The sequence below is a fragment of the Aedes aegypti genome, chromosome 2, assembly GCF_002204515.2.
Source record: "Aedes aegypti strain LVP_AGWG chromosome 2, AaegL5.0 Primary Assembly, whole genome shotgun sequence".
Classification (NCBI taxonomy): domain Eukaryota; kingdom Metazoa; phylum Arthropoda; class Insecta; order Diptera; family Culicidae; genus Aedes; species Aedes aegypti.
This window is the reverse complement of record NC_035108.1, coordinates 151523107-151548776: the sequence shown is the minus strand read 5'-3', so window position 1 is coordinate 151548776 and position 25670 is coordinate 151523107. Positions and strand designations below refer to the sequence as shown.

The window sequence follows — 25670 nt, the reverse complement described above, 5'->3', positions numbered from 1 at the left end:
AGTGGATATAAATAAACATTAGGCGAACCGAAACAAGTTTCTTTGTTCCGGTATGCCATGAGGCTATGTTTTGGAAGATTGTTTTTATTTTGGAAGACTGAAACTTTGAATTTAATTATGAGAATAGCAGAACCAGATGTACTTATGGTTATGATAATTATTATTATTATGAATACCCGCACATGTCTATATACGGAATATTGTGTATTCACATAAATCGTGTTCACGTTACTTTTTTCGTAGTTCGCAAATCAAAGTAAGACCCAAGTGAAATTTGATTTAAATTCTGTACCGTAAAATTGTGATTTTCCTGGAATACAAATTTCTTTATTTGTAAAACTTTTTTTTCTGTAAATTATACACTGATAGGCAAAATAAAGTGCCCACCTCACCAGTTTTCGAATTTCTCTCATTTATTTGGTTCAAATTTAAGTTAATACACTTAAATCTTTTTTTGTATTTTATTTTTGATATTCTTTTCAAGTTGCACTTACGAAATTTTGATAAAAAAAAGAATTTTACTCAAAGAAAAAAAAAATCAATTTGTATTGAAAAAAAAAATAGTGACAAAATAAAGTGCCCACTTCCTTCTTGGCCCCAGAAAAGATGATTTAAGAAAAATAAAAAGCAATTTAATAGTTAATGTGTCCTCCTTTGGCCTAAAGGACTTGCTGGAGGCGCTTCGGCATGCTTTTCACCAGGTTTTGTAGGTGCTGTGGTTCTAGTTCTTCCCAGGCGCGCTCCAAGGACTCAAAATAATTATTTTTGTTGGTGTCACCAGTTTTGTCAACCCTGGCATCAAGAATCGTCTATAAATTCTCGATGGGGTTGAGGTCTATGCTTTGTGGAGGCCATTCCAGTGGTTTAATCCAACAAGACCGGAAGAAAGACTTGGTCTTCGTGGCAGTATGCTTCGGGTCGTTGTTCTAGATAAATATGAATTTCTCTTCATATTCGATTATTTTGTAGCATTCAAACCCGAAAAATTTTAAATTTTCAAACCCGAACCCGACCCGAACCCGTCGGGTTCGGGTTCGGGTCGGGTTTCGGGTTTGAAAACCCGAGACCCGACCATCTCTATTAAACAACTCGAGCTTCAGGAGCGCTACATCCAAGGAACGGTGACGCATGAAGGTGTGATGTGATGAAATGTGATGGTCTGGGGGTGTTTTTCATGGAGTGGAGTAGGAAGCCTTGTAAAAATCGACGGAATAATGACGGCAGATTCCTACATCAACATCTTGCGGGAAAATCTGGAGGTTTCGCTGATCCAGACGGGCCTTGAAGAGAAATTCATATTTATCTAGAACAACGACCCGAAGCATACTGCCACGAAGACCAAGTCTTTCTTCCGGTCTTGTTGGATTAAACCACTGGAATGGCCTCCACAAAGCCCAGACCTCAACCCCATCGAGAATTTATGGACGATTCTTGATGCCAGGGTTGACAAAACTGGTGTTACCAACAAAAATAATTATTTTGAGTCCTTGGAGCGCGCCTGGGAAGAACTAGAACCACAACACCTACAAAACCTGGTGAAAAGCATGCCGAAGCGCCTCCAGCAAGTCCTTTAGGCCAAAGGAGGACACATTAACTATTAAATTGCTTTTTATTTTTCTTAAATCATCTTTTCTGGGGCCAAGAAGGAAGTGGGCACTTTATTTTGTCACTATTTTTTTCAATACAAATTGATTTTTTTTTCTTTGAGTAAAATTATTTTTTTTTATCAAAATTTCGTAAGTGCAACTTGAAAAGAATATCAAAAATAAAATACCAAAAAAGATTTTAGTGTGTTAACTTTAATTTGAACCAAATCAATGAGAGAAATTTGAAAACTGGTGAGGAGGGCACTTTATTTTGCCTATCAGTGTATATGTAAAGAAATGTGTTGGATCAAAGAAATGAGTGGCATCAAATATTTTATTAGGTTTATATTCCGGATTTTTCAAGAACTTCCTAGAATATAGATCGTTAAGTCTAAAAGCATTATCACAAATTATGCTATATTCAATGAAATGCAATAAACACCCGGGATGGCCATTAAATCAATTTGGATAAAAACAATATCTTGGACATCTTGAGTAATCCAAGAACTTCTTGGAATATCGATCTTCAAATCTTCGAACATGATTTGTTCTAGGTAATCTAATAACTGAACTGAACTGAAGACCTCAACTTTGAAAAATACGTCATCATAATCATCGTCATCATCGAAGCTTCAAAAGCAGTTTTTCTGTTCAAAACTACAAATTATTCGATGAAAATGTGTTCACTGTGTTTCGGTTGGAGGATAGAATACAGTGAACACATTTTCCTGTCAACTTTCTTGATATTGAACGAAAAAACTGCTTTTGAAAATTCCAAAATCGATGACGGATCCTGCCCCCTTAAAGCTGCCATGAGGTGTTCTAGACTTTTTTTTTTTTTTTAAATTTCTTTATTAGTATCATTCCAAACATTACATTCATTTCTTATATCTAGGTGTTCTGTGTTATAAGACAACACTATCATCCTAATTTGGTAAAACAAATTTAAGATTTTATTAACATATTGTTAACAACATGTAACATTTCATTTCCCGTAGCAGTTCAGATTTTTTACAGGTGAGTTGATTTCACCTGCTTATAAGAGAAAAAAAAAACGCTTTAAATATACTTAACCTAACTTAACCTAAACATATAACCTAAACATTAATCGTGGCAATAGAAGATTGTAACGATTTTTGCCTGAAATTATTTATTATTTTATTTGACATTTGCACCGTAGATTCATAAAGTTAAACTGGATGAATGGTTTAATTCAATGGACACTCTTCATCATCCAACAACTTCCTGGAATATAGGCGTTTGGATTTACGTTGTCAATAATAAACATATTGAAAAAAAAAAACCTTAGAAATTTATGTAGACACCTTGTTGGGGAACTTTGTGGAGGTCTCTGTGAAAGCCTATGAGAAGACCTATATAGAGATCTCTGAGGAGACTTTTGAGTAGTCATTTTTGTATACCTTTGTGGATGTTCTGAATATATGCTGAGAAGAACTCTGTAAAGATTTCCATGTAGGTTTTTGTGAAGATGTCTGAAAATATCTTTGTAGAAATTTTCTTGGAAATATTGTTATATATTTTGACATAGAAAAACAAATAAAACGGCAACTGGTTTTGCTTGAAAGAACTTTTCATTTTATAAAGTTGACACTTTGTTTATGCTACATCTTTTTTATTTATTTATGAAATCTGTTACGTTTAGATTTGTTTGGCCATAATGATAAAGTTCTACTCATGCACATAGCTCAATTAAATGTAAGTGAAGAAATAAAAATAATATCGAAAGAACATACAATATGCACATCCCTATCAACTGCGACGAAACGAAAAGGCGTTAAGCAACAGCTACACCGCACTGACGTCAAAACGTCATACTGGCAACTGTTGTCACTTGCAAACGAACGGAAGAAAAGAGAAACGGCACATCAGCCACAGGATTGCTCATAAAGTGAACAGAAGTGACACTGCGTGGATGCCGAATTTGGCCTGAGTCCCACTGGAGTGCAACATTGCGGTAGCTGGTGAGGGCGAAAATTCCTACGGGAATTAGTCCGATCGGTTCAGGAAAAAACGGCTTTCGTGCGATTTCCAACTGCCCGGCGGATAGATAGGCATTCTTCAAGATTGCGGGGAAAGTTCACTGGCCGCCGAAGCAACTCCGATACGCAACCCGATACGATTCCACCTGGAGGACAAGGACAGGTCCGGAAGGAGCGCTCTTCCCTGGACAGGATAGTTGCGACAGGTCTAAGAAGGTAACAGCGCATTGCAGTCCGATACAGCCATAACCTAACCTCACCATCGTACCACAGGTCCACGCACGTGCACTTTTGAGAGAGGATAAACACGATTCTACGTGTGGATGAACGACTCCGTTTGGAAACCGGATTGGGGAACCAACACCGACTCACGAAGGTAATAATCCATCGATGGGAGCCTAACTGTAGCCTAATTTGCCATGTTACCGCAGGTTTACAACCACGTACGACCGCTAGACAGGGAGAAGAAAGCCCCCACGGATTTCACGGTTGGAGGTACATTTCGGAACCAAAATCCCACAGGATTCCGCATCACACGTACGAAAAGAGCCCCATTACCGGGTGAGTTGGAAGACGGTGCTTTGGCGATGGCAGTGGCTAATTGGCGTTGCCCTTAGGGCTCTTTCTTTTGGTTCTTCTTCCCTAATCAGGATTCACCTCATCCGGGAGATCGTATTCGGCAGGATTGCGAACAAGGGTCGTCCAAGACGGTACGTGACTGGCTCAGTGTACGGGCCCACTTCCAAGCGATCGGGTGCGGCAAGCGGAACAACGGTGGCATCGGCCGCACCCCGGGTTCGCGAAGGCGGACAGTTCTTGTTCGAGTGCGAGCAACCTAAGCCAACCGGAGGTTCGAAGATTTGGGTCAGCATGAAGAGCAGCACAGCAGGACAGCGCAAAGGCGTAGGCTGCGAGTAACCCGCACCGCGAAGAAGAGATGTGCATGTATGTGAGTAGACGCTAAGCATAGAAATAGATAGGGAAAGAATGATAGGAGTTAGCGAGCACCAAATGTGCTATAGATATTACGGCCGCTCCCTGTAAGCAAGTGTAAGAAAATATGATCAGATAACACAACTTCATTGGTATTTGTTCAGTTTTGGGAAATTCATTCAGCTAGTCGGAGCTGTGTCGGGCTTCTTTCCACCCCCAACACACTCAATTGCAACACTGGCGCCCAACTGAAAATCCACAATACATTAGCTACCGATAGCAATTTTTTTTTTGGTTTGTGATTCAGACATTTGGTTTTGTGCGTTTGATTATTCGGCTTATAATAATCAACAAATAATTTTAACCCTTACGCATAGAAATAAGAAATGGATTACACACATTTGACGGACGAAGAGGTCACGTATGAGTTGGCCCTACGTCATGTAGTAAATTTAGGACCTACCACCCATAGAGGCAAGGTCTTACGTCTCAAGGCACTCATGCAAGAGGAGTCCTTGCGAGACAACCAGCCCACTAGCTCATGCCATGTAATGAGTTCACAGTCAAACATTGAGCACTGTGAAACTCAAATACAGCAGTTGCACATCAGCACTGAAGCGGCAATTCGCACTAACGATAGTGCAGCCTTAAATAAAATCCGAACACGTCTCAATCATTATCGCGACCGTTTGCAATTAATCCGCTCTCCGGTCGAGCTGCAGGAAACACACGCAATGTTATCCATGCATGTTAACGTGTTGTTAAACAAAGTGAACGGAACAAGTGTAGTAAATGGTGCACAAATGGGGGAAAGTGAAGTCAGAGATACAACATCAACTGGCGCTGTGAGGAGGAGGAGCAACAACGAGTCGGAAGGAGCTGTTGGAGGAGTAGTAGATGCCACAATCCCTGTGGGCAGCAACTCCATTCAAGAAACCACACCACCGCCAGCTGTGCAGCCACCTCTGGTGCCATCGTTTTCGGGTGGACACGGAAGAGGGCTGTTGTTCTCTAGCTCGTTCCAAGCAGGCGACCACGAAGACTGCCGACAAGCGGAATCGAGACGGCGAAGAAGTTCACCACCTCCTCCCTATCTTTCTCGGGAGTATGCAGGATGGAATCAACAGGCAAGAGAAACCCCATCGCAAGAAGCGCTGGAAGTGAGAATCAGGCAGATGCAGGAGAGAGAAGAGCGGATGCGAGAAGAATGCTACAGGATGCGAGAAGAACTGGAGCGGCTGATCCGGCGAGAACGACCAGCACCGGAGCGAGCCGACGAAAGGAGGATGCAGAAGGCGGTACACAACTGGCCGTTCAAGTTTCGTGGCGAGAAGGATACCACTTCACTCAACGTCTTCCTCGACCGGGTGGAGACGTTCGCGAGGTCGGAAGGCATGAGCGATGCGACGCTTCTCAGTTCCATCAAGCACTTGCTGCAAGAAGACGCTATCGACTGGTACGCCCGTGCAACTTCGCAGCGACTGCTTCTTACATGGGACGACTTTAAGCGACAGATTCGCCGAGAATTCTTGCCAAGCGGATACTCGCAGATTCTCCGTCTAGAAACCTGCTTTAGATTCCAAGGAAGGGACGAGTCGTTTGCGAAGTACTACCGCGACATTTCAGCACTCTTTCGCTTCGTAGACCCGCCGATCCCGGAGGACGAAAAGTTCTTCCTGGTGAAGAAGAACATGAACGAGAGCTACGCCTCCATCGTAACGGCAGCAAGGCCACGAACGTTGGAAGAGATGGTCGAAGTTTGTACCGGATACGATGAAACGAAGATGCTTCTGAACAGACAGCGCAGAATTCCGGTTCCGCACAGTGCGCTACTCGAGCCAAACTTCGCGACGCCAGTAACGACCAACAGACCGGCACCAATTCAGCAACAGCAACCACCATATCGTTTCAGCCGAGTCCACGCAGTGGAAGTGGAGGAAAATTCTCCAGAAGGCGAAGCAGTTGAAGCACTGGAAGATAGCTGGCAACACTGCTTCGACGACCTCGTTGAACAAGTCAACGCACTGAAAATGAGCTTGGAGAAGAAGACCGCACGGCCGAGCTTCGCTATACGTAACGAGAGGCAGCCGAGAATTCCAGATGTGGTCAACCGATCCGAGGAAGAGGTTCCTCAACAGTATCGTCAGCAGAGCAGGACCACACAACAAATTCCCACACAGCAGTACCGACCGCAACCTGGACCAAACCAGCAGCGTCAGCCGTACCAGCAGCAGCAGCGGGATCCGCAGAGGATGCAAGGCTGGCAAGCGCGCAGATGGATGCCGAGCTCGGTGGAAGAGTGGACCGACAGCAATCAGCGTAACAATCTTCCGCAGCTGCAGCAAGAACCAGAAAGGCAGGTTGAAAGGCGTTATGAGGAACGGCAAGAAACGGCGAACCATCAGCGTCTGGCGATGGCCTGCTGGAACTGCGATGAGGAAGGTCACAGGTTCATGGATTGTCCCAAACCGCAAGCAATTCTTTTCTGCTATCGGTGTGGACGGAAGGGTTACTCGCTACGTAGCTGTTTCACGTGTCGCACCGACACGGGAAACTACCCCGCGGAGAACCAGCTTTAGAGGGGAGCGGCTCTTCGCCAACTCTCGGACACCCCTCCGAGAATCCAGAATTCAAGAACCTTGACTCAATCATCATAAATCCCGGAAGCGACAACCGACCGCACGCCGTCATATCGGTGCTAGGAAAGGAATTGACCGCTTTGCTGGACAGTGGAGCAAACTGCTCGTTGCTCGGAGGAAAAAGAGCGGGACTGGCAGAGCAATGCGGTCTGCAAAAAAGAACCGTCAAGGGCGGAATAAAAACGGCGGACGGCACGAAGCATGAAATCACCAATTTCGTCTATCTTCCCATCGTGTACAACAACCGCAACGAAGTGCTTCCAGTACTGCTGGTACCCTCGATCCCGGATTGCATCATCCTAGGAATGAACTTCTGGGACAAGTTTGGAGTGAAGGCTGTGTGCTGCACAATTGAAGCAAAGCAAGACGAAGAAGTCGTCGAGGATCATGAGATGAAGCAACTGTCGACCGAACAGAAGAAGCGACTAGAACAAGCGATCCGGAAGTTCCCAAAAGCGGTAGAGGGCAAACTAGGCCGTACGAAGCTGTATGAGCATCGCATCGATGTGGGCAACGCACCACCTCGCAAGCAACGGCATTATCCAATGTTACCGTATGTTCTGCAGGAGGTAAACAAGGAGATCGACCGGATGATCGCCCTCGACGTCATCGAGGAGGCACAGTTCTCTCCATGGAACAACCCATTGGTTGCTGTCAAGAAGAAGACCGGTCAGTATCGCGTCTGCTTGGACGCTCGTCACCTCAACTCCATCATGGTGAACGAGGGATATCCAATCCCGCAGATAGCAGCGATTACAAACAATCTTCGAAGCAGCAAATACATCTCGTCGATCGATCTCAAGGACGCTTTCTGGCAGTTGCCACTTCATCAGACCTCAAGACCATTGACCGCGCTCACAGTGCCATCCAGAGGCCACTTCCAGTTCAAAGTTGTGCCTTTTGGACTGTGTACAGCGAGCCAAGCCCTAGCAAGACTCATGACTCATCTGTTCGCCGATTTGGAGCCGTTGGTATTCCATTACCTGGACGACATTATCATCTGCTCGGAAACCTTCGAGGAGCATATCGCTCTGCTGGAAGAAGTGGCACGCCGACTGCGACAGGCGAATCTCACGATATCGTCGGAGAAATCCAAGTTCTGCCGAAAGAACATGAAGTACCTCGGCTACGTGATTGACGAACAAGGCTGGCGAGTAGATGAAGAGAAGATCCAAGCAATAGTACAGTTTCCGACTCCAACAACACGAAAAGAAGTTCAGCGATTCCTTGGCGTTTGTAATTGGTACCGTCGCTTCATCGCCGGATTTTCACAGCTAGCGGCACCGTTGACAAACTTGACGTCTGGCAAGACCAAGTTCCGTTGGAATCCCATCGCCGAAGAAGCTTTCCTCAAGCTAAAGGCAGCTCTGGTCTCGGCACCGGTGCTAGCGATGCCGGACTATAGCAGACCGTTCGCTATAGCGTGCGATGCTAGCGACACAGCAATCGGAGCAGTACTCACGCAGGACAACAACGGCGAAGAACATCCGATCAGCTACTTCTCGCAGAAACTGTCAGCGTCTGAGAAGAAATATTCGGTCACGGAACGAGAGTGTCTCGCAGTGATCCGAGCGATAGAGAAGTTTAGAGGATACGTGGAAGGAATCAGGTTCATCGTCTATTGCGACCATGCGGCGCTCAGCTACCTAAAGTCTATGAAGAATCCGACCGCTTTGATGAGCCGATGGCTGTTGCGGTTAAACGCGTTCGACTTCGAGATCCGGTACAGAAAGGGATCGATCAACATAGTTCCGGACGCACTCTCACGAACGGTAGCCGAAGCAGTTTTCGCGGTAGACCAGGTGCAAGATCCGTGGTATAGAAAGCTGGTAGAAAAAGTGAAGAGCGAGGGCGATCAGTTCCCGGACTTCCGCATGGCGAACGACATCTTGTACAAGAACTGTCGCTGCAAGGACGAAGTTGGAGCTGTATCACACAAATGGAAGCAAGTCGTTCCGAGAGAGGAGAGGGTGCAGCTGATCCGTAGATACCACGACGAACCCGCAGCAGCGCACCTTGGCTTTTACAAGACCTGGCACAAAATTCAAGCCCACTACTACTGGCCACAAATGCAGCAAGAGATTGGCGATTACGTGAGGAACTGTGTAACCTGCAAGGCATGCAAAGCGCCAGGGAAGAAGATGATGCCGCAGATGGGAAACCCCAAGCCAGCGAAAACTCCGTGGGAGATGATATCGGTGGACTTTGTCGGTCCGCTCACACGTTCCAAGCGAGGAAACACAGTGCTATTGGTGGTAGTAGACTGGGTCAGTAAGTATGTGATCGTCAAGCCTATGCGCGCAGCAGATTCACAGAAGATGGTGGAGTTTCTAGAAAAAGAAGTGTGTCTAAGGTTTTCTCGTCCAAGGCTGATATTGTCCGACAACGGGAAGCAGTTCGAATCGATGGCATTTAAATCCTGGCTAGCGAAACACAAGATTGGCCACATGAAAACAGCATTCTACTGTCCACAGGTCAATAATGCCGAGCGCGTAAACCGCGTCGTAATAACATGCATCCGAGCGTTGCTAGATGGCGATCACCGTGAGTGGGACGAAAAGCTGCCGGCAATCACTGCAGCGATAAACGGAGCGAAGCATGAAGCAACGGGAGTGAGCCCTCACGAAGCAAACTTTGGACGAAATCTGCTTTTGCACACGGACCTCTATACGCAGCAAGAACTCAACACACCAGACGACCCGAAGGTAGCACAAGATCTCAGGCTATCGGCAATTCGCCGAATCCAGAAGCTCATAATCGAGCGAATCAAGAACAGCCACCAGCGGGCGAAGCAGCGGTACAATCTTCGTACAAGATCGGTAGCGTTCAAGGTGGGAGATCTGGTGTGGCGCCGTACATTCGTACTCTCCTCAAAAGTGGATCAGATTACCAGTAAGCTAGAGCCGAAATTCGTTCCGGCCATCGTGAAGGACATCCTCGGGACGAACCTGTATCTGTTGGAAGATGTTCTGAGCGGCAAAAAAGGAAGATTCCACGCGAAGGACATCAAAGCAGACTAAGCGTAAAGGTTCAAGCTATGCGAACAGGCGATGCCTGTCGACTATACAGCAAACGCTGTCAAAAACACCAATGGGAACAACTACAGCGAACCAGGGAGCAGATAAACATCATTCAACTCCATCTGCATCTCTGTGATAACAATCAAAAACTACATCATCCAGGATTTTCATCCGCAAGATGGAGATTCCGACGTGTAAAGCTATGTACGCAGGCAGTGCCTGTCAACCAAGAAGCGAAAGCTGACAAAAACACCAAATGGGAGCAGTGACAACGAGCAGAGGCGAGCACAGTATCCACAATTCTGCTTCGCCTCAGCTATACCGATTAGGAGATTTCTGTAAGGATTTCCGTTCAAACGAACGAGGTTCCGAAACGTTCGAGCTATGTACACAGGCGGTGCCTGTTAACCAGTATCAGTAGCAGTCGAAAACACCAATCACTGGGAGATTTGACCACGTATGCTGAGAGTGAGATCCCGCTACAACACGCTCCAGCTCAGCAACCCTAACCAAGACTGGCAAGGATTTCCGTCATCCGAGCGAGGTTCCACAACGATAAAGCTATGTCCACAGGCAAAGCCTGTCAACCATTAGTACCATACTCCAAAAACACGTACCAAGCGGGAAAATGACAAAAGTCAGGTGTGATGAGCAACAACTTCTTAATGACTACCTCTCCACCTCGACGATTCATCAGGTTCATTATAGACCACGATCCACGCCTAAAAAAAAAAAACCTTGAACACGATTTGCGACCACATCAAGCAGCGAGGAGATCCAACATGCGGTACCCAAACACTTCCATCGCGCCAGGAGGTGTACCGTGCGCCGTTCACGAAGCGGGAGAAATCGCACCCTACGTCACTGGAAACGGGGAGTAGGGATCTCGGAAATGCACCAGATGTATGCTCTGATAGGAGGAGTGGAGACCCGGAGATCGACGACCAAAAATCGGTTCGACGCGGAGTTGAAGCTTACGGCCACTATCGGGCGCAGTGAGACAGCAACTGGAGGGCATTGAAAGGAGGAGGACGTGGCTGAGGCCTACGAAGGGCATGGGAGATTGGAACCCCGAAAACCATCGTGAGTAGGGAGACTCCAAATACCATCACGAAGAAGCAGAAAAGCAAGCAGCCTACGGAAGGCACGGGAGATTGGAACCCTGAAAACAGCCGTGAGTAGGGAGGCTCCAAATACCACTTCGAAGAAACGCAATCGTAAGCAGCCTACGGAAGGCACGGGAGATTGGAACCCTGAAAACAGCCGTGAGTAGGGAGGCTCCAAATACCACTTCGAAGAAACGCAATCGCAAGCAGCCTACGGAAGGCACGGGAGATTGGAACCCTGAAAACTATTGTGAGTAGGGAGGCTCCAAATACCATCAGATAGAGCAGAAGAAGTACGTAGCCTACGTCAGGCATGGGAGACTGTGACCCCGAAGTCCACAATAGGGAGACTCCAGATATCAGAACCAGACAACGAGCAAAGCGCATCGTAGACCATGTCCGCAGCGAGCTGCCAACCAAGTAGAGGAAACCCGACACTCAAACACACCAAGTGGTCATGCCGTTTGCCGAACGAGATAAATCGAGCCCACCATCAAGATTCGACAACCCACTACACAGAGCTATGAGAGGCACTACTACAAAGACACAAAACACGATCTCGGTAATCCAAGCACATCCAAGACTGGATGAGTGCACACAAACGCTCAAGTGTTTCCAGTCAATTCAAATGCGTGGCCAAGGGTTAAGAATCTGGGGGTCGTCATGAAATCTTCATCCCAAGGTAACGCGACCAGGGGCGCGGTAAAACTCCATTCTCGGGCTCATTACGATTTAGTCGCGGAAATGCTTCTTTTCTCAGTTTTTATGCACAAACCAACACAAACCAACTTAGTCCTTGTAAAAAGTCTGTAAATATAGCTACTATGTTTAGTGTGCGATTAAGCCTATTTTAGTCAATATAATATGCTAGAATCCGATTTGAATGTTTTGCCGTAGTTTGCTCGGATTTGCGGAAGCTGGACAAGGACGTTGGTCAGAGACGATTTGAGAGGTCGAAGATTCTGCCAGGCGTGGCTGGCATGATATTGAGTTTAGGATTAAGATCAGGCTGTTTGGAAGAATGTGGAGATTTGATTTGGCAAGCAACCCAGGCTTGCGTATAGGAGTTTAGTTATGCTGCATAAGGTCTTGGAACCTGAGATAACTTGAGGTCTGCTCAAGAGTTTAGTTGACCGACTTGTCTCTGACCATCATCCTAGGAGGATGATTGAAGATTTTGTGAATTTTTCAAAAATCGTTTGATCATCGATTTATGAAAAATTCTACCGCTACGGTAGAGTTGTGTTACGTTTAGATTTGTTTGGCCATAATGATAAAGTTCTACTCATGCACATAGCTCAATTAAATGTAAGTGAAGAAATAAAAATAATATCGAAAGAACATACAATATGCACATCCCTATCAACTGCGACGAAACGAAAAGGCGTTAAGCAACAGCTACACCGCACTGACGTCAAAACGTCATACTGGCAACTGTTGTCACTTGCAAACGAACGGAAGAAAAGAGAAACGGCACATCAGCCACAGGATTGCTCATAAAGTGAACAGAAGTGACACTGCGTGGATGCCGAATTTGGCCTGAGTCCCACTGGAGTGCAACATTGCGGTAGCTGGTGAGGGCGAAAATTCCTACGGGAATTAGTCCGATCGGTTCAGGAAAAAACGGCTTTCGTGCGATTTCCAACTGCCCGGCGGATAGATAGGCACAGGGCAGTCAATCGTCACCTTCAAATGGAAAAAGTCGGCGACGAAACTAAAAGAAGCATCGTCATCGTCACTCAAGTAGCGTCGGATGACGATTTGCCGCAGAGATCCGGCGCAGAGGCTCGGCGTCATGACGAACAAATACGATTCCTTCGTTACGGGTGAATCTTCGTTCAGGAGCACTGAGCCGACTAAAAATATGAATCGTGTCTTCGACAGATTGAGAGCATTTTTTGAAAAAATAAAACAAAAAGAAAATAACAAAACACGACTGGAATCGAACAAACGATCTCCGAATCGTCAACACCACGCGCTTACCAACCAAGCTATTTTAGAATCATGAGGGAAGCGGGTTCATTTGCCAATACAAGCAATTATGTGATGGCATTCGTTGGTTGGTGCGAAGCAAGCGAATATACAGTAAACGTCTTCTTCTTGTGAGTAAGGGTAGCAAGCGGGATGAAGAAAAATTTGCTCGTTGACGATTTTGGATTGAAGTTAGTCGTGCATTCTTTCGTCGATGAAGAGACGACGACCTGCCAGAGTTATTATACTGGATGACGATGTCTTTTTTTATTTCGTCATCGCAATGTGACGAATCTGACGATTGCCTGCCCTGGATAGGCATTCTTCAAGATTGCGGGGAAAGTTCACTGGCCGCCGAAGCAACTCCGATACGCAACCCGATACGATTCCACCTGGAGGACAAGGACAGGTCCGGAAGGTGCGCTCTTCCCTGGACAGGATAGTTGCGACAGGTCTAAGAAGGTAACAGCGCATTGCAGTCCGATACAGCCATAACCTAACCTCACCATCGTACCACAGGTCCACGCACGTGCACTTTTGAGAGAGGATAAACACGATTCTACGTGTGGATGAACGACTCCGTTTGGAAACCGGATTGGGGAACCAACACCGACTCACGAAGGTAATAATCCATCGATGGGAGCCTAACTGTAGCCTAATTTGCCATGTTACCGCAGGTTTACAACCACGTACGACCGCTAGACAGGGAGAAGAAAGCCCCTACGGATTTCACGGTTGGAGGTACATTTCGGAACCAAAATCCCACAGGATTCCGCATCACACGTACGAAAAGAGCCCCATTACCGGGTGAGTTGGAAGACGGTGCTTTGGCGATGGCAGTGGCTAATTGGCGTTGCCCTTAGGGCTCTTTCTTTTGGTTCTTCTTCCCTAATCAGGATTCACCTCATCCGGGAGATCGTATCCGGCAGGATTGCGAACAAGGGTCGTCCAAGACGGTACGTGACTGGCTCAGTGTACGGGCCCACTTCCAAGCGATCGGGTGCGGCAAGCGGAACAACGGTGGCATCGGCCGCACCCCGGGTTCGCGAAGGCGGACAGTTCTTGTTCGAGTGCGAGCAACCTAAGCCAACCGGAGGTTCGAAGATTTGGGTCAGCATGAAGAGCAGCACAGCAGGACAGCGCAAAGGCGTAGGCTGCGAGTAACCCGGGGCCCCGCACCGCGAAGAAGAGATGTGCATGTATGTGAGTAGACGCTAAGCATAGAAATAGATAGGGAAATAATGATAGGAGTTAGCGAGCACCAAATGTGCTATAGATATTACGGCCGCTCCCTGTAAGCAAGTGTAAGAAAATATGATCAGATAACACAACTTCATTGGTATTTGTTCAGTTTTGGGAAATTCATTCAGCTAGTCGGAGCTGTGTCGGGCTTCTTTCCACCCCCAACACACTCAATTGCAACAAATCGTAATCGTTTCTATGCATCGTTTAACTAGTATTCCACGATGTTATGAAAGTTTAAGATCTAACAAAATGCTTCTAGATAAAGAACTAAAAAGTTATTTTTCTCAAAAATTCTAAGGAAAAACTTTTTGTTAAAGTTAAACATTGTTTTCGCATAAATCTTAATGTTTATGAAAAAACTAATGTTGGTATCCCTTACTGTTCTACTGAAGGTAGAGCTTAACCCACCTTTAATAACCCACCAATCTCCGTCATTGAGTCACTTTAGAGATTTATCCATTCATGGCCAAATTTGCTGAAATACCATCGTTTTAGCTTGTTCCTGATTGGTTCAGATTACTTATGAATTTATAGCTGTATAAAAGAGAATTAAATCGTGAGATTTAATCACATTCTAATTATAAACCTATTTTATTAACTGAAGACTTTCCGAAATTTCGCTTCCGTCGGTACGCTCATAGGAAAAGCCAATATCATTCTGCAGTTGTCGCACAACTGGTATTCTAATATTATCACTATTATTCTCTTTTAAACGCAATAAGATTAAATTAAAGTTTCTAGCTTTTCTTTGGTTATGCTCTTATATTTAGTTTATAAAACAGACCCATGTGTTCAAAACTTCATTTGAAGTTGCAATTTTCATCACATAACATATGATACCAATTCATTTTTATATCTCTTACCCAAGTTATACTTTGTTTTTATTTCCTTTAAAAAAGGTGCGCTCGAGAGTTTCAAAAGGATTCCAAAATTCCTTTACAGTTTTTTTCAAATATTCCTCAAAATATATTCAGGCATTCTTCCAGAAATTGTTTCTTAGAATCGTTTTCTACAGAGTTCATCCGAATATACTCTAGCCAAATTTCCAGATATTCTTCAAGCTAATGCTATAAGAATATCACCATCTATAATGTAAGTGATTGCTCTAGTATTTTCTCTAAGAAATCCTACAAAAATTGCTTCAGAGATTCCGCCTGAAAATTTTTCTCGAATTATGTTATCAGAGAGTCCTTACAAAGTTCTTGCATATAAGAAATGTTTCCAATCAACCTTTCAACATTTCCAGGGAATCCAAGAAAATTTCTCTAAGAGTACAGGAGTTTCTTGCAAAAAGTTTTTATGACATCCTACAACTAACTAGGGTAGAAGCACCGGTTTAAACCATACGCCTATTGTAGCCATAGTGGATTATACATCGTTTTATATAGCCAATCAGCATAAAACTTTTTGTGTTCAGAATATCACATCCCCATGATGAAGCTACATTCATTTACTCGTCCGAATTAATTCAAAACATAAGAAAAACAACTAATTTTCCTTAAAATTTGTACTGCCACACACCCAATTTGGCCAGGGTACTCCTAATTAAGCCACTCACCTGAGTAATCAATGTGATTAGCCAATTTAGGAACCAAAGTTTAATCTCTGGCCGAAACTGGTTCTGGTGGCCTATATTGACAAACGAGATTTGGTTTGAGCTCAGTTTTGATATTTTACATACATAATATAGTTTCATACAACAGTGCTTGCAACGACACAATATCGAAGTCTCGGCGATTTTTCGTCTCTGTCGTTGAAAAACATCGGGTTGATTAAAGGGAGCCTTAACGCTCGAAACTTACGCTCACTCTATTTACACACCAAAAATTTCAACTTACGCTCCTGCCTGAGGACGACCTACTAGAACCTATGTAATATTAGGGTGATTCAAATTTTAAATATGATTGAAAATCCCATCTCGCATATGCTCCTTACTATCCTTACCATAAAAATAGTGTTCTGTGAAATTTTCAGTTTTCCAGGTGATGATTTAAAGGTGACCCAAAGACAATGTAGGTTTATATGGAAAATATTTGTGGACAAATTTTAGAGCTGAAATGCAGATTTTGCGTCTTCTTGAAAACGGTACTATAGCAGTTTTTTTTTTCCAGGATTTATCTAAATCCTTCATTATTGTACCATGCTAAAGTTAAGTTTAGTGCTGGTTGCATTCGCTCGGAAACAGTTTTATCGAATTCACCGCGGACTATAATAACAATATCATCTGCAAACCCAATTATTTCCAATCCTTGATGCTTTAGCTTTAAAAGTAGGTCATCAACAATTCTCACGCGCCTTCGACATCGAGAAAAGCAGCCAGTAGTATTTCCTTAGTGTCGAAAGTTTTTTCAATATTCAAAACCAGGGAATGAAGAGCCAATAGTGTCGACCAGTCTGATTAGCGAATTGAGGTCTACTTAAGGTTTGTGCACCTACTCGCAATTTATAATGCACAAATCTGCTGTAACAAAGAATGTACAAAGAAGATCTTCTTATTTTCAGCTTTCTGCTAGTGCACAAAGCTGAAATAGAAATTGCACTGTAGTATGATGCTTCTTGCGCGAGATTGGTATATCATTGAATTTTGATATAATATACAATTTTATTTTGTCTTTTGAACGCCGTCAAAAGATATCTTTAATGTTTGCCCCAATCAGAGATATTCACAATCAAAGTAGGCATGTTTTTGAGAGAAAAACAACAATAACTCCTAAATGGAAGGAGATAGCGAGTTTCTTCACTCACCAAATTACGCATTTTTTAAAGCTCTAAAAATGTTTCATAGACTACTTTGATGAGAAATTTGAATTGAAAACTCTAGAGCCAGAAAACCAGTTTTGTTCGGACCACCCTATGTCACTGCAGGAAAAAAGCTCTAAATCGGTCAATTTAAGAGACACAAAAAACTTTTTTTGGCAAAGTTGCTTGAAATTGAATGGTCTATATCTTTGCTGAAGCATGTATAATATAATTTCTACGAAATAAAATTTCTAGAAAGTTAGTTACACAATTTCTATGAAAATGTGGTCCACCCTAATTTTCAATAACACCAAACAAAGGGCTTAACTAATACAAACAACTTTGTAGAAGACCGTTTTTGTCTAATGTTTCATTCTAGAGCTCAAAATGCATCTTTCCGCGTAAAACTGATTTCTGGACCACTGTGCATTGTAAGTATGCTTTGGCAACATTAAAGATACTTCATCAAATTGATTGAAAACCGATGTCACATTACAGTCAATCACGTTGCACCTTGTGGATGCTGCAGTAGGTATGCCATTCTTGACAGGACTTTCTCTTTTACTTTCCTAGAAAACCGCAACCTGAGCAAAGGGTACAAATGGCAGCGGGTATTTGTGAAGAGGGCTTGTGGAAAACAGTAAAACGGCCATCAACTGTTCCTCTCCCTGAGCCACCATTTAGCATTAGTCGTTGTCAACGTCCGTCGTGTCGTCGTTTCACTCATCAAACGATTCCTTGGGACTGATCGCTGCTTATAGGGTGCAATAGTTGGCATAGGCGTATGTTATCACCAGCCCCTTTTCCTCAATAGTTTCTAGTGAGACGGTTAAGCTAAAGTTTTGGGATGACCAGACCCATCTTCCCACCCCTTATCTACGCCAATGATTGTTGGCGAAAAATCCACGCTCAGCAGCTGCATGTTTGAGCAGACCTGAGCTAAACGATGTTGAGTTTTGCTAGCCGGCGAAGAGTTGCACACTTTGAACCACAACTTGGTCGTAAAGAAAGCGAAAAAGGAACGATCAAATCACCATAAATCCACAGCATGAACGACAACCCGGGGAGACCGTTAACAGTACCTAGTTGGAAACATTTTTTTTTCGTTTATGTAGTCTAACAATTGCAAAATGATCACCTGTTTGTCACAGCTAGTGCATTCACTTTCCGTTTCCCTACAACCTAGTATCAACACGTTGCCGTAACTCATCAGGCTTGAAGATGCCATGCGACACAACTGATGCTGTTACCGTAGCGCCTAAACTAGTTCGCAGTACATAATTGTACCACGTGAAGAAATGTTTATAACCATGTGAAGTCTGTGATCAGAACTAGTCGGAATTCAGAGTTCATTAATAAACATGATTATGTAATACTCCATATTGGAGTATAATCAAATTGAATATTGGTGTAAATAAGGGGAGTCCATGAGGCGCCTGGTACCTCCAGATTCAGGTGTGATCCGCTCAATAAAATCATAAAAATAATAAACAAAGTAATTAAACACTACAATAAATCCAAATTTTTAGCAGCTCTTATTATTAGATTTGATAATCCAACAACACCAAATGTTTCAAAATGTATTGTACTGATTAGCAGTCAGCAAACAGTATAGCCTGATCTTGGTTCAGTAATGAATAAAAATTGAAAATTGTGAGAGGTTAGGAGCTAAATATTTAATTTGCACAATGGTTCATATACGCTCTATTCAAAAACCGTTCAATAGAAAACCCTTTGAAATTAGAAAATCTTGTTCATTTGAAGTATCTTTTGATATTTTATAAATAGCATGCGAATAGTTAATAAACTCTTTGGTGCACAACATACTTGAACAAATTTATTTTATTTTGTTTCGATAGATTTTTTTGTCAGCGAACTGGTTTATCTTTTTTAAATCTACAACATTGCTGAAGATACCATAGAAATATTCCTTCAATTTTTTGAGTTACGTCAATTGTTAAAAATAAAAAAAAAACAATTCAGTCAAAACGTTATTGCTTTCAAGCTCGTGATTGAAGTAATCTCTCATTAATTTATGTTGAAAATTAAGTTATGACTGTCATGCGGTGTAAATTTCATTCAATCGGTTTATGAATAACTGAGATTTAAGCCTCATAAATTGAGCATTTTGTATGAAAAATCGAAAGAGTTGCAAATGTATTGTCCAATACTGTATATAGTTTAAATACTGTTTTCGAATGCTAGTGTAATGCAATTAACATATGATCAGAAAACACTTTTTTAACTCATTTGGCCTCCAATGGTAAAACTTAAAAAAATGTTGAGTGAAACTACTATACTTCACCGATTTGCGCTCTTTGATTGTGTATACTTCCAGAGAGTGCTAACTAACAAAATATTGACGGTGACTAGCTTTGAATCTATATTGATGTGAAAAAAGGTTTTAAATGAAATATTAAATCCCAAGAATAACTCAACCCTGGTGTTTCAAGAAAATTTAAGTATAATAAGACTGCAACATTCGGTTTTCCTGTATGTCCTTAGTATTCTGGTATTTATCTATAGTATCTCAACTGAACAACTGCAACAAATAACTAACGCAATGTCCAAATCCGCAACTACGATTCAAGCTGTCCATGCTTGCGTGAACTATACAAAACAAAATTATTACGGATCCTCATAAGCTTTTGAACATTTTGATGCTCGTTTTCGGTACATAGAACGAACTGTCTAATTTTCTAACTATTAATAACATACATATTGCTGATATTACTGAAAGCTATCAAAAACCTGGATTCAAACTAAAAAAAGATCCATCCTTTTTTCTTATTAGGTAGTTGTAAAGGTATTCGCCATAACACCAGTATTCGTCACCCTGGATTATATACCTACATACACATGAATCGTTAAGTATTCATTGAATCACTTTGAAAAAATTTAAAAAAGTCTCAGTTTACTGAGAAAATAAGAAAAAAAAACGTTTTTCCTAAAATGCTCTTTATCCCCTTATTTTGTCATGGTGTTCCAGAGCAGGGATGGGAACTGTGATCACATTTTACCACAGTTCATCGATTTTGCCAGTCAACCAAAACACAAAGCAGCAGCAGCATCAATACCATCAGGCGTTACGCTCCCAATGGCTCACACACGGCTTGATTTCTTTTCTCTTCACGATGATCTTTTTTAGGCAGATTTAGACGATTTATTGAAAAAATGTTGAAAAATTCAATCGCTTATATTTTGCTTGTGTTTCTAATTAATTGAAATCTATTAGTGCTAACAGCAAAAGTACAAGCATTCAGTTGCGATACATGTAAATAAGTTCATTTTTATTTTGTTTTACCAAGCAAAATTATGTTCGAGTCATTTCGCATTCGGATTTGCAAAACATTTGAGAATAAAAAATATTACAGTTTTGGAGGTTCATGGCACATTGAAAAAAGCATGTGAATGTAGAGGTGGTAAATGTTTGCTACAGTAGTTTTCCCGTCCCTGTTCCTGAATACACCACATGTCATAAGAGAAATCAACACATATAGCATAAATTTAAAACATGGTGAATACTCGTTCATGTTATCGTCAATTTGCCGCCAAGCCAATATAAAGATTTAGTTGGTGATAGTTTCTTATACTTTTCTTACTAAAAAATGATTGAAAACATTTGTTTAACCCATTGACAGTATGCAAAAGTGTATTAACCCCTTGTCTGTGTTTGAGGTAAATATGATACCAGATCTCTTTGAAGAGCTGTAACATTTTTGTTAGAGAACAGATTTGTAGAACTATTGCACACGTTGCGCTGGGGCGTTTGCGCGAGTTTTTTTATACAGTGATACCTCCATGAGTCGATGTTCCATGACTCAATATCGACTCATGGAAACATATTAAAAACATATATGGTCCCCTCAAACGGCTTTCCAAGGCATTTGTTTCCACGACTCGATATTTCCATGAGTCGATGGTCCCTTGAGATATCGGCTCATGGAGGTTTGACTGTATGAGCAAGATTAAAAAAAAATATCTTGAGTTTTTTGGAGTAATTTTCATGGAAATCGTACGTTGCAACATTGAAACGCGCACGCTATGTCTGAACCAGACGATTATAAGAATCGAATGTACATCGGATTTTTTCTCGCTAGAGATCAGTATTTGATCCATATTTTCATAATCGGAAAGTTTTAAAATATTCTATCGGTGAAATTTTTCCATACATTTTGTATGGACTGAAATGCGCCGAAAAACGAGGTTTTCATGGGTTTTAGTATGAAAAATAGCTGAAAAGTGTAAAAAATCAAAATTTCACCGATAGAATATTTTAAAACCTTCCGATTATGAAAATATGGATCAAATAATGATCTCTAGCGAGAAAAAATCCGATGTACATTCGATTTTTATAATCGTCTAGTTCAGACATAGCGTGACGCGTTATCTGTTCCTTGGGGTCATTCTTCTTCTTTCTGGCGTTACGTCCCCACTTGGACAGAGCCTGCTTCTCAGCTTAGTGTTCTTATGAGCATTTCCACAGTTATTAACATAGAGCTTACTATGCCAATGACCATTTTTGCATGTGTATATCGTGTGGCTGGTACGAAGATACTCTATGCCCTGGGATGTCGAGAAAATTTCCAACCCGAAAAGCTCCTCGACCGGTGCGATTCGAACCCACGACCCTCAGCTTGGTCTTGCTGAATAGCTGCGCGTTTACCGCTACGGCTATCACTAGCGCCTCCTAGTTATAGAATTCCATACTAACCAAGCATGCAACATATCCCGACCAATGGATTTCAACAGCATTGTTACAAAATTTGTTACTCAAACAGCACATATTTTCTAAGTATGTTATAATTTTGGCTAATTAGTGTTAAAACTAACCACATTTAACAAAATTTAAACAAAAATATAATTATATTTTGAATTAAACAAATCACACACATCCAAAACACAACTTATAATATTCCCACATAATTCAAAATCTCTATATTTGAAACCTTCAAGTAGGCATATCGTCACGAAGTGTAAGTTTTCAAAAAAAAAAAGGTTAGGTGAAATCAATTATCTATGGCTCATGCTAGATAAAATAAATCAGATAAAAATGATGTACTTTTCTAACATAGCATAAGGAAGATAAGATAAGAAATATTATGTTTTATTATAGTTTGATAATAGGGGCCTTCCTTAGCCGAGCGGTTAGAGTCCGCGGCTACAAAGCAAAGCCATGCTGAAGGTGTCCGGGTTCAATTCCCGGTCGGTCCAGGATCTTTTCGTAAAGGAAATTTCCTTGACTTCCCTGGGCATAGAGTATAATCGTACCTGCCACACGATATACGAATGCGAAAATGGCAACTTTGGCAAAGAAAGCTCTCAGTTAATAACTGTGGAAGTGCTCATAAAGAACACTACGCTGAGAAGCAGGCTTTGTCCCAGTGAGGACGTTAATGCCAAGAAGAAGAAGAAGATAGTTTGATAATATATGAACTAAATTCTTCAGAAAGCTTTTCAAATTGCCTTCATAAAATGGAAAAAATGCATTTAACAATGTGTTCAACTGAATTATAATTTTGTTGAAATGAATTCACAGTAATCCTAAATATTGCCATTTCTCTTTTTCAGATTTTTCTACGTTGCAGTCATAGTGCCTTCTCGATCGTAAGTAGCTATTTGCATATCTTTCCTTGTCTTCAAATGTTATATAAACTTGCTTACTATTCAACAAGTCACCTTTCTCTGGTATAACAACGCATCGGTAGTATCACAAGATCTTAAGTAATTTGTAGATGTTTGCTATTCAGAGAGTCTCTGAGCAACAAAGCAAGTACGACATCCAATCATCGAATTTAACTTTGACATAATCTGTATGCATGGTGCGTTTCTATTCGGAGGATACTCTGTCAATCTGGAATGTACCTACTTGGGTGCGATTATCTTTCGGTATCATCTATCGGCATCTCCTGTTTACTTGTATACCTTACGAGACAAGCCCTCTCCGAATGCAGCACCCCCAAGTGCTCCATTGAAAGGGTTCAAAGCAAAGAGAGCTAACACCTGACTCCGGTGTGCTACCCTTCCGTAGATTCACCTCAAGCAGGCATACCAACAGTGGAACCTATTGATTTGTACAATTAGCATATGGGCGCACACTTTACAACTTTCTCGTTCATGCCTGCTCTGGCTCAAAGACGTGCTCAACCAACGCACAGTGGTCCTTAGGTGGTCAAAAGTGAAAATATTGAAATTTGCTACTTTTTTCATTGATATTTTTCTGGCATTCCTTAGCATTGAGAAGTTATTAATAAAAAAATCGATTGGTGTATATTTAGATTTTTTACATCATGTGAATTGTAGAGGTGTCAGCTAAAATTGACCATTTTAAATTTATCAAATTTCGTAGATTTTGTTCCACTAAAAACGCTCTTTCTGAACAAATCCTCAACCAAATCTAGCTCAACCGGTTTTGTTCAAAATACTAGATTTTGTTCTTTGGATTGTAAATATTTCGAGTCGTTTTTGTCATGTTTACTATTTAAGAAAGCCAACAAGTGTTTAACATGGAACTCCTTTAAAAAAGCTTATTTTTCAAGGCTTGTGTAATATATCTCAGAAACGCTCTTAGGTGAGCAAAAAAAAATAATGTCAATAAAATTTGGTGTTGATATGCATAATTGTTTTAACTGATTATTTCAAATGTACCTAATATATAAATTTCCTGTTTCAACGACCAATATACCATCAAAATGTCTTCAAACCCCATATTTTGTCAATGAATTTAAGATTTGTGAACGATTTGTTCTTTTAGGCTAATATTTGTATGGAGTGCGACCACTGTGCAACGGGGTACAAGTGACCACGCCGATAGGAAGATACCCTCCATAACCTGAACGTGAGTGTAGCCGAGGTTTGGGTTTTAAATTACAACTCACGTTACAATTACATACTCTCTACTTATTTCACTCCGTGGGCCCTCCCTAGATGCCGACTTTGAGTCCGCCTGGTGGCGTTGCGAGGTGACTTTCTAAAATCGAACCATAGGATCGACATCGACGGCCAGCCGTGGAGACAACGAAATCCCGCCGTGATAGGGCTGATCGCCGACAGTGGGCACCAAGTTACTGATGGATCCTCCATATGCAGATGTGATGCAAGTTTTACCTTGTGAAAGGTTTTCTCCTAGTCATATCTCGTCGCATTGGAAGTAGTTCAGATTGATTATGCTTGAAGCATAGAATAGGGCCCTTTTTCCGTTTGGTAGATGTTGGTGACTATTTAAACACATAATCAATCACTGAAAACTAAACCAGTTCAAAACGCGTGAAATCAGGAAATCGAAATCTATTAACCGCAAAATAGATAGGAAAATTTCTCGATATTGTTGTTACATTATATCACGCTCTATTAGAGTATTGTATAAATTTAACATATTTTACACCAAAAACAACCTGAAATATTATAAATCTTCTTAGATACTTAGATATTAGATATTTTTTGAGTTTTGTTAGCATTAGGAGAAATCTTCCATTTTTGCAAGTATGAAGAAACAATATCAAAACTTTTTTGCAATCGACTACATATGACACGCAGACTTCGTCCTTTGACGGAAAGGCCTGTGTCATCCGCAAACAAGGATTTTTGACATCCCTGAAGTAACTCAGGTAAGTCAGATGTGAAAATATTGTATAATATTGGTCCCAAAATGATGCCTTGGGGAACACCAGATCTTACAGGAAGTCTTCAGATCTGGAATTCTGATAATTAACCTGAAGTGTACGATTTGACAGATAACTTTGAATTATTCTAACAATGTACGTTGGAAAATTTAAGTTTTTTAATTTTACGATCAAGCCTTCATGCTAAACACTGTCGAATGCTTCAGATTTGTTGGAACGGGTCAAATTTGTTACACGTAAAAGTTGATGAGTGGTCGAATGTCCATGGCGGAATCCGAACTGTTCATTGGCAAAAATTGAAATTTCGTTGATGTGGACCATCATTCTGTTCAAAATAACCTTTTCAAAAAGTTTACTGATGGAGGAAATCAAACTGATTGGATGATAGCTAGAAGCTTCTGCAGGATTTTTGTCTGGTTTTGAAATTGGTACAACCTTAGCACTTTTCCATGTGTCAGGAAAATATGTTAATTAAAAACATTTGTTGAATATACTAAGAGCTAAGAAACTAAGAATGATGAGCTACTTCCTGGAAGTTTCTTGATGAGGATGTAGAAAATTCCATCATTGCCAGGAGCTTTCATATTTTTGGTTTTTTTTCATAACAGCTCTTCCAAATCAGTCTCCAAGGAATTTTTGAAAACTTTCTCTTGATTGAGAATATTTTCTAAGTCCTGAGTAATTCGATTTTTAATTGGACTAGTAAGTCCTAAATTAAAATTGTGCGCGCTTTCAAACTGCATAGCAAGTTTTTGAACTTTTTCGCAATTAGTTAGTAATAATTTGGAAACTCTTTCAATGCCGGTATT

At 41.7% G+C, this 25670-nt stretch overlaps 1 protein-coding gene across 6 annotated transcripts in view; it reads left to right on the top strand.

The window, feature by feature from the left end:
- Positions 1–25670, top strand: part of LOC5564094 (tetraspanin-18) — a 156287-nt gene that overhangs the window by 68933 nt on the left and 61684 nt on the right. For 5 of the 6 annotated variants that reach the window (XM_021842748.1, XM_021842750.1, XM_021842751.1 and 2 more), the window contains exon 3: positions 22811–22846. The exons of the other annotated variant lie outside the window; for it this stretch is intronic. The gene's annotated coding sequence lies outside the window, so the exon portion shown is untranslated. The remainder of the gene's footprint in view (positions 1–22810; positions 22847–25670) is intronic. 6 annotated transcript variants of the gene reach the window in all.